Consider the following 11100-nt stretch of genomic DNA (forward strand, 5'->3'; position numbering starts at 1 on the left):
CACCCCATATTAGCCTTATTGAGTCTGGTGGTGGTATGAGGAGGCCAGGAGATATTTTAGAATTGACATGCATGGTGTCTGGATACTCTCTCACAAGCTATGGAGTGGACTGGGTCCATCAAGCACCAGTAAAGGGACCGATGTGGCTTGGACTTATCAGGACTGATGGAGGCAATGCCTATAATAGCACTCTCCACATTTGGCTTACCATCACAAGAGATACCTCAAAAAGCCAGGTGTTCCTGCAACTCAGTAGCTTGAAGCCCAAGGACACAGCCATGTATTACTCTGCAAGACATACATTGAGGAAACCCTTCTGAAAGACAGCAGAAAAACGTCACTTCCTGAAAAACGTGCATTAGTCAGTAACTGTTTTATTGACAACAAATGGCAACAAGTTCATTTTCATCCTGTTTTAAAAAAACTTTAACTGCAAAAATATTTGCCCAATGAAGGGAACTTCAAAATGTGCTAAAACCACCCTCCAAATGCAAGGTGGAAGGACACTAAACCTTTGCAAGACACGATTTTTCCAGGTGTTACTAACATCCAGGTTTTATTCATCAGTGATCTGGTACAGAAGTGTAGAAGCATTCACTGCCCCCACAGCTACGTAACTTATAGATCCAACAACAACTGAGTCATAGACGTCCAGCTCTTTTGTTCAGTAGTGAATCTCTGTGCCAGACCAGCATATATACAACACTGGGCACAATGCCCACACATGTTCAAGGCTACATTTGCACCCACTATGCCTAGAAATGTATTCTGCTGTATCACATCTTTTCTTTTCAGAATTGTAAGTTTTGCACTCAGTATCCAGGTTTCTACTGGTATGAACATAAACATATACTACATAGCAAAATATGGCCCAAGCAACTCATTATTTTAAAAAGAGGGGGAAGGGGGGAGGGAATCACTGTCCCACAATATTATTCCAGGATCTACCTCTTTTTTGCTACCTATGAATGGGGTGGCAATTCCAAGGCATCTCCACCCTACCTCATCACTGATTAGCATTTAGCAACCTTCCCCACTCCCCCAATTTTGCAATCAAGTCCACACTCAAAAGTGGAGGACAAAGCCATTTATTGCTGTGCCAGGGAAGCACACAGAGAGGAAGCCAGTCTGGGCTCATGTCAAAAACCTTTGGCTGAGCAAACGTAGGAAAGAACTTGCCAATGGTGGTGCTCTTGTTCCATGATACCATTGGACCATAAGAGGCCAGGGGAGACTCTACAATTGTCTCGTAAAGTTTCTGGATTTTCTGGCACAAGCTACGGAGTGGGCTGGATTTGTCAAGCCCCAGGAAAGGGACTCAGTGCACTGGAGTGATCTGATGTGTTCGAAGCACTGCCTATAGTGTTTCAGGCGAGCCCCCAAGAATATTGTGATTAATAAAATGGGGAAACTCCTTCATGGCTCCTTTCCTTTCCTTTCCTTTCCTTTCCTTTCCTTTCCTTTCCTTTCCTTTCCTTTCCTTTCCTTTCCTTTCCTTCCTTCCTTCCTTCCTTCCTTCCTTCCCTTCTTCTGTTTTCTTTTTGCTTCTCCTATACCACTGGAGCAGTTGAAGAGATAAGGTTCAAGATGCCAGTTGGTGAAAAACACCCACCGACTGGCAAAACACCCAATGGCAAAAGCTTATAAATTGAATAGCATAAATCAAGGCCCTGGGACCATTCCAGCTGTGGTTTCATGGAAAGGTAGAGCCACTGGGATCACAAGTTCATTTGTAGATAGAATTTGGTGTGGTGTCTGGAAGAGCTACATGTCATCGGCTGCTGTTTGGAAGAGCTAGGGGTGGATGAAAGTCCCTTACCTGTCCTCGAAGGACGTTCGCGGTGGGGGGGAGGCACTTCGCTGCTCCCCCCGCGAAGTTCAGGCCGGGGGGGGAGGCTTCCCGCCTCGCCCCGGCCAAAATTCAGGTCGGGGAGGAGGCTTCCCGCCTCGCCTGGCAGCGAACGCGAAAGTTTTTTTTCTAAAAAAAACACGCCCCCTGATAGGCTACGTGACGATTCACGTAGCCTATCACGGCTAGATCTGCAAAGTCAGCTGTGATAGGCTACATCAATCGTCACGTAGCCTATCACGGGTGACTTTAAAAAAAAAAAAAAAGCGCGTACGCTAATGGCGGCCCCCATAGGGAGCCGCCATTCACGTTCCTTATTTAGTCGCTGTAGTCTACGTAAATGTTTATGTAGACTACGGCGAAAATAAGGGCAACGCAAATAGCGTTGCCCTTATTTTCGCCGTAGTCTACGTAAACATTTACGTAGACTACAGCGACCAAGTAAGGAACGTGAATGGCGGCTCCCTATGGGGGCCGCCATTATCCGTACGCGCTTTTTTTTTTTTTTAAGTCACCCGTGATAGGCTACGTGATGATTGATGTAGCCTATCACAGCTGACTTTGCAGATCTAGCCGTGATAGGCTACGTGAATCGTCACGTAGCCTATCAGGGGGCGTTTTTTTTTTTCCTTTTATTGCAATGGTGGCGGCGGCAGCCGGTCGAAAGACCGGCTGCCGCTCCCGCCCCGCTCAAACACCCGCCGAACCGCCAGCCAGACCCGCCACCGGGAGGGACATTCGGTGAAGGTAAGTCCCGTCCCGGGGGGGGCGGGGGGGTTCGGAGGATTTCTCCCCGAAACTTGTTCGGGGGGCTGAACACATTGGCGCTCGGTCCCCCAAAGTTTCGGGGAGAAATTCTCCGCCATCCCTAGGAAGAGCCAAGGAAACATCTGATTGTCACAGCAGCACATCAGTGGTCTGCTTCCATGAGAAGTGAACAAGATGAGGGACTGCTTCTTTCTGTAGTAGCCACACATACTACATGGCAACTAGTTTCTTCCTCTGCTCACATAGTGGTGGTATTTCTAGGGATGTCAGAGAATTCCGCCACATATCTCAGTGAGGCTGAATGCCAGTGCATTCGGCCCCCTGAAATCTGTGGTGGAACGAAGCCCCCCCCCCCGTGAAAGGCATGTGAAATGGGACACCTACCTGCTGCCGTTCGCGCTGACTTGCGAATGGTGGCCGCGGCTCGGGCCGCCATTCGCTTCATTACTATAGACGTGATAGGCTACGTAAATACTTACATAGCCTATCACGGCTAACGCAGGGACGCCATTTGCATCCCTGCGGAAGCCGTGATAGGCTGAGTAAGTATTTAGGTAGCCTATCACAGCAAAAAAAAAAAAAAAGGGAACGCAAATGGAAGCAGCTATGGTGGCCGCCATTTGCGTTCCCTTTTTTTTCCTGTTGTAACAGGCTACGTAAATATTTATGTAACCTATCATGGCAAAAAAAAAAAAGGGAATGCAAATGGCGGCTGTTGTAGCCGCCATTTGTGTTTGCTGTTTTTTGTTTTTTGTTTTTGCCGTGATAGGCTATGTAAATATTTGCCTATCACGGCAAAATACAGGGATGCAAATGGCGGTGGCTATGGCAGCCGGCATTTGCATCCCTGCAGGCTGCCCAGCGGCTGGATATCTGGCTGCAGGTGGCCCCGGCCGGCGGCTCTGCAGGATCTCCGCGGAGCGGAGCAGGCTAGAGAGAATTTTGGGGGGAGGGACGGAGCTCCGCCCCCCACGAATGTCACCTTTCAAAAAGGTAAGTGACTTTCGTACATCCCTAGGTATTTCAGCACAGTTCTAGATTATTTTTTAAAACAACAACAACAACTTCACTTTCCTTCATCATCGCCACATTCCATTTGCTTCTCCTTACAGCAAATTCTGTTTCTTCTTCCTCTGAAGAATGTTAAAAGTGTTTAGCTGCTAGTGGGATAGATACCCCAAACCTTCAATGACAGAAATGTATGAAGTGTGTAGTCAAAAAGCATCACGCTCTGTCCTTTTAATTGTGGTTCTATTAAAAGATACAGCTAATGTCATTTGATTGGCTCTGTCATCATACTTCATACTGATTTGGCATTCTGGTCTGATTTTTTGCGTGCAGCTTTCAAGAGCATACTGCTTCCAAGAACTGAACAGCCTAAAGACACAGCCATATATCACTTTGTGATATCCACACTGGAGAAAATGCTCAGAGGCTGCACAAAAACTATCCTCCAAAAACTGTTTGGTATTTTGAAGGTTTGATTCTTCTCTCCTCCTCCATTTGTGCTTTGATTATTACATCCTGCTGCTCTGTTTTTTGTTGTATACAATTGATTTTTGAGATAAATAAAATTAATCCAGACTTCAATGCTGTTTGTGTTAGTGTGTGGCTGCAGTCAATAGCTATGTCTCAGTCCACTGATCCAACCAGCCCAGTCTTCAGTGAATCTCAGAAAAGAACTTCGGGGACTTGTTATAAAAGAGCTGAGATGAGCAAGATCCCCAATTCTGTTTGTGAAAACAATGCGGGCCACGGAAGAACAGCCAACTTCCCAGCCTATGAATTTCCCCCTCTTGCTCTAACATTGACTAGGTCAGAAATCAGAAGGGGCAGGGGCAAACTCAGGAATTGGGGTAGAAGAGGAGGGCCTGCCTCACCCCTCCTTTGGATTTTGGATGCCCCTCTTAAATTTACCCTATTCAATGTCATGGCATGATCTCAGAGCATCCAAGTCATATGTTTGTATCACCCTGGCCTCATGTCATGTGGAATTCAGGAAGATTGGGAATATATGTTCAACTTCAGTTCATTTTCGCCACATGTAGAATCCCTTTCTAGCTCCAGCTTCTCTCTGCAAAGGAATGGCTTGAAAGTGCAGGACACAGCCATCTATGACTGTCCAAGGGAAACACAGTGATAGAAAGGCCGTCTGAGTTGATATACAATTTTTACGTTCCTCGCACAGGAAAGAATTTCCGTGTGGCGGCGCTCATGTTCCATACTACTGGGCAATTAAAGATATGACTTAGTCATAGTAGAAACCACAACTCGAAGAGAAATTAGGGAAGGGAATCTATTTTTGCCACAGGAAGCAGGTGTCTGGTGATGCCTTTTTCAATGGTGGAACTATATTTCAAGGCTGAATAATGTAAACTTTAATATGACCTTCTGTTTAGGAATGGAGAACTCTGTTTCATGTCTGCCCCCCTTCTGCATGTTTTTACTAATAATTCTTGTCCATGTCACTTTCACATTAACATGCAGATAGATAGATATATAGACCTTTCAAGATGGTTATATGGAGTTGCACGTCAATATGTATGTAAGTGTGTGTGTGTGTGTGTGTGTGTGTGTTTTGATGGGTTAAACTGCTGAACTCAGCACTCAGAAAAGTATGAACTGTGGTGAAGAACTCACTCCTGAAACAGCCCTCTGCTCATCTTCTAAAATGGTGGCAGTGATGGCATCAAACAGATGGCATTCCGATGTAGCCATAATTGATTAGAAGGTGGATGTAGATGATACAGTATTTGACATTCTTGTTATGATTCAGTCTGACTGCAGGTCCTGCAGTGTGGCCTTGTGGGGAACCATAGAAGGCCACATTTGTCCCACCCCAGATATATGGATTTGGCCCCCACGTCTGAGGTTTTGCATTCCTGCAGTAAAGCCATGGAACCGAGGGTCTCATAAATGTGTGAAGAGGGGAGGAGAGACTCTACAACTAAGCAGTACCATGTATGGATTTTCTCTAATAAACGATGGACTGCACTGGGTCTGTCAACCCTGGAGTGGACTGGAACTATTGGGAATGGTGGAAAGTTTTACTAATGCTCTCAAAATTCAAATTACCCTCCCAAAGAACAGACAAACAAAAGAGATTGGAGTGGACTGGATCTGGCCTGGTGGATCCAATAACTCTCTAAAATTGGATAACCAAGACACCTCAAAAAACCAGGTGTTCCTGCAACTGAGTGGTCTGTACAACCTGAAGACACAGTGGTGTAATATTGTGCAAAATACACAGTGAGAAACCATTTGCAGCAACAGTACAAAAATTACTTTTCTTGCAGTACAGACAATCAGTTGTGTGTGTTTGTGTGTGTGCTGGAGCTGGAGCTGGAAAGAAGGTATTTTTCACCTTTTTTCCTCAGTCACAAATGATGGATGTCTCATCCCATGTGTAGTGAAGGAGATCAGTATTGCACCTTGTGGCCATTCTGCAAATGGCAACACACTGACTACCACTTCCACTGGTAGCCATGGATTCACCATTAATGAGAACTGGCATACTGCCATACAGCTCTACATGCCTAGCTCTCTTCTCTATGGTTCAGAATATCCACAGTTTGAGGCAGTGACTCTCTCTTATGTTGGTGGCATCCAAAGCATCATGCAAATGACTTTGTGGTGTGGCCTTCTTTAAAGGGAGAGGTAGATATCATGGATACATAATTCAAGCATGCTAGCAGAAATCAGTTCCCCTTCAGGTCCTGAGAGTTGCTGGCAACTATTCAAATTATGGAACTGATTCTTGATATGTTTCCTGACGATCTTCCTGCATGTGAGAAAAACCCCAATTCATACCTTATGAAGATGATCTAATAATTCATTCTGGAATTTTCTGGTATTCTCTCTCTCTTTTTTTCTTTTCTTCCATATCTGTATCTATATCTATATGTACACACAAGCACACACACTTTTTTTTTTTCCTTTACAAACACTTCATCTCAGATTACCATCAAGGAAACTCATGGTGGTATCAATAGTCCAGGAGAAAGTCTATAACTGCCTTGTACAGTGTCTGAGTTTTCTATTATTGTTCCGGATGCAGCCAGTACTGGGAATCCAGTTCTGGGTCATGCCAAAAAACAAAACAAACAAACAAAAACTCTAACTTTCTACATCTCAGAGAAGGATTTCCAGTAATTGGTGGCCATTTTCTATAACACTGACAGTATAGCAAAGTAATTTACTTTTACAAACTACAATTAACAGAGAAAACAGGGTGTAAAATCTCATTTTACCACAAGACATACAGTAGGTGTCTCATAACTCTCTTCTTAATGGAGAAGCCAAGGGTCAAACTACTGTATATATTAAGTTAAGCACACTTTTTATATAGCTTGGTTAATTCTGGTCACTTCCTTTTTCAAGGTAACACAGTCATACAAATCCTTACCTCAAGTGTGCCTCAAAAACAACAAAAACAACACTAGATTAGTGCTTTTTTCAAGGTACAGCAACCACATGGAGCCCCCATGATTGGTAATAACACTAGCAATTATATTTCACATGTGATGTTATGCTGGTGTCATGCATCCATCCCAAATTAGATCAGGATTTTGCATTGAAGCTGCCATGTTCATATTCCAGAAATCCCCTTGGAGAGGTACTTTGTGACACCATAGTGGTATTTCCAGGAGACCTCTGGGAACTTAAAATGGGACCATCTGGCAGCCCAGAGGAGTACCACCATCACTGGTAATTCCCCCACAGAATTGCTTACCTTTTTGCCTCTAGTCTTCTGCCTCCTCAAATCTCCAACATGTTTTTCCTGGCTGCAAAATGGATGTTAAAAGGCAGGGTGCTTACAGTTTGGCCCAGAACTATATAGTTCTTAATGAAATGTGGTGACTCCTTTTCCATGGCTGCTTTGTTTTTGTTGTACCACTGGAACACTTCAAGAGTCATCTACCAAGGGTCACTCTTCCAGCAGAACTAATATGCCCATGAGTCAATGGAACCAGGTTATGATTGGAAGGGTCTTGAGTCTGTACACTGGGTCAATGACAGTTGTGAGTGAGTGAACAGTCGAACCAGTAGAATAACAATCAAAATAGTTCAGAATTAAATAGCCCTTCAAAGGTTTCAGAAGTGCTAGACTTCGTGGGGTGCTCTTTGCAAGAATAAAGGTGGCATCTGATAGTGATGATGGCATATTCACATGCCAGATTTGATTAGATGAGCCCTGGCGGATGTTGGAGGTATTCATGCTACCTTAAGTTAGTGATATGCCTCTGCTCATCTCTTCTATTAGTAGCACTGAAACCGAGATGCGAATACCCTTCTGCTGTGGCATTCACTATCACTACAGAGACGTCACTTGTAGAGGAGACAGAATTTCAGGAGCTGCACTAGTCATTCATGGGTTTCTGTGCCACAGATGGGAAAAAATAAGTTTGAGGGATTTATGAGAAATTTATTTCTATTTGTTTTTGGTCAGGATTTACTCATTTCACAGGTTCCAGAGGGAACATGGGCTTGGATTCAACCTTTGGTAGGGTCCGTAGATTTCTAGCTTCCAATGTGATTTGCAGAGGAAACAAAAATTGTGTTCAACAGAATGGGTGCTTTTAAAAAACGTGCAAGCAAAATGCATACTTTTGAGAAATGCACACACACACATTAATTGATGCAAGAAGAATGTGCACATTTCAAAAATTTTCACAACATGCATACATTTGAAGATATATGCACAAAAATACCTGAAGGTTTTCATGCCAAAAAATAATAATCACATTCTGATATGAACTCGAGTAAGAAGAAGCTTTGAGATGGAATTCAGAGGACTTTAGCGAGCTCAGGTTTTCCTGATTTGCATATCTCTACCAGTGGTTCATCAAACCTGATTCTCTAGACTTCAACCACAAAATAATTGGGATATATGAGAATTTAGTTTATTTTATACAATTTTCAAAAATCAGACAAACATGCACCACTCACAACCCTGAACATGTGTGCAAATGTGATTGCTTTTGTGGAAACAAAATATCACAAATTTTTAACTGTTTTATTGATTTAGATTTTAATTGCTCTTAGCTTGTTGAATGGTTTAAAATGTTTTTAGGTGTCTAAATTCTATATTGTTCTATACTGTTTAAATTTATTTTATCTGTACGCCACCCTGAGATCTTAATGATATAGGGCAGGATACAAATGCTTTAACTAATGAATGAATGAATGTTTGACCTGCCTGCCATGTACAGTTAAATGGTGAGAAGCAGGATGGAAAAAGAGGAGGAAACAACAATAATTCAGTACCTCAGGCAATGCTGAATACCCAAGGATTCAAAACAGGACTTTTCAGAGCTAATAAGCAGTGAAAGCTTCCTGCCTGGATGGACACATCTGTCAGCAGCACTTTCTCCCGCATCTGAGTTTTGTAAATCTCAAGATCTTTCCTTTCTGTTTGTGGAGTTTGTGGATTTTGGTAAGTTCTTATCGATAAATGAAATTAACAAAACTCTCGACCTTCCAGGAAATCAACACACTCTCATCTTTTCAATTCTGATTTCATTGAAAGATTGAACCAATGTTATTCTATAGGCTCTGTCATCATACTACACCCTGATATGGAAATTTGTTTTTAATTGTTAAATTGCTACAATTCATTGGCTGCAGCCTGCAACAGCCAAGAAAACATTTGATTGCAATACCTGCACACCATACATGGGCTTGCATTTAGGGATGTACGAAAATCACTTACCTTTTCGAAGGGGGTGCTTCATGGTGGGGGGAGGTGCTCCGTCCCTCCCCCAAAAAATTCTGGCTGAGGGGGAGGCGCTCCGTCCCTCCCCCCCTGAATCCTGGCCGGCCGGGTCTGCAAATGGCGACGGCTGTAGCCACCGCCGTTTGCGTCACTGCAGTCAGCCATGATAGGCTACGTAAATGTTTACATAGCCTATCATGGCTGATTTAAAGAACAAAACAAAACGTGCATATGCAAATGGTGGCGCCCATGGGCGCCGCCATTTGCGTTCCTTATTTTGACACGTCTTAGTCTACGTAAACATTTACGTAGACTAAGGCGGTGAAAATAAGGGGGATGCAAATAGCGTAGCGTCTATGCTATTTGCGTCCCCCTTATTTTCGCCGTCTTAGTCTACGTAAATGTTTACATAGACTAAGACATGTCAAAGTAAAGAACATAAATGGCGGCGCCCATGGGTGCCGCCATTTGCATATGCGCATTTTTTTTCTTTTAAATCAGCCGTGATAGGCTACGTAAACATTTACGTAGCCTATCATGGTATTTTTAAAAAATCTAGCCATGATAGGCTACGTAAATCTTTACGTAGCCTATCACTTTTTTTTTTTGGAAATGACGGCAGCGGCAGCCGGTCAGAAGACCGGCCGCCTCAGCCGCCGCAGCCGCTGAACTGCCACCGAACCGCCGCCGGAGCCGCTGCCGCCAGGAAGATTCGCCCAAGGTAAGTCCTGTCCCGGGGGGGCGGGGGGGGCAGTTTTGCCACTGATTTCGGGGGGCTGAATGCGCTGGCATTCGGCCTCCCCAAGATTCGTGGCAAAAATCTCTGACATCCCTACTTGCATTGGAAATTGCCAGGTAGACAGCAGGTGCAGATGTGTGGTTCCTGCTTTTTATGGACACTTCACAAGTTAGTTTGTGCCTCTGCTCATCTCTTGTACTGTGCTGATAGCATCATGCAAATGACTTTTGGCTGTGGACTTAATTAAATAGAAGAAGAAGTCACATATAGAGGAGACAGAATTTGAGGTCTTTGACATAATTCAGCTCCATTTGATCTCCTGGGATATTTGCATCCATTAAAGTCATTGCATTGACATTCTTGATAAGTTTCCCAATGATCTTCCCTGCATGTAGGAAAAACTAAAGGTTTTCCTTTGTGAAGACAATCCAATAATTTCCTCTGTATTTTCTCATGGTATATTTTCATCTATCTATGTTTTTTCCCATGAATTAGGGATGGCGGAGAATTTCTCCCCGAAACTTCGGGGGGGCCGAGCGCCAACGTGTTTGGCCCCCCGAACAAGTTTCGGGGAGAAATCCTCCGCCCCCTTATTAATAATAAGGCGTTGCCCTTATTTTCGCCGTAGTCTACGTAAACATTTACGTAGACTACAGCAACTAAATAAGGAACGCGAATGGCGGCTCCCTATGGGGGCCGCCATTCGCGTACGCGCTTTTTTTTTTTTTTTAAAGTCATCCGTGATAGGCTACGTGACGATTCACGTAGCCTATCATGGCTGACTTTGCAGATCTAGCCATGATAGGCTACGTGAATCGTCACGTAGCCTATCAGGGGATGTTTTTTGTGTTTTTTTTTTACTTTCGTGTTCGCGGCCGGGCGAGGCGGGAAGCCTCCTCCCCGGCCTGAATTTCAGCCGGGCGAGGCGGGAACCCTCCCCCCCCGGCCTGAACTTCACGGGGGGAGCAGCGAAGCGCTCCCCCCCACCGCGAACAAGCTGCGAGAAAAGGTAAGTGACTTTCGTCCACC

This window comes from Heloderma suspectum, chromosome 6 (genome assembly GCF_057233095.1).
Source record: "Heloderma suspectum isolate Gila_16-S chromosome 6, 16-S_ref, whole genome shotgun sequence".
Classification (NCBI taxonomy): Eukaryota; Metazoa; Chordata; class Lepidosauria; order Squamata; family Helodermatidae; genus Heloderma; species Heloderma suspectum.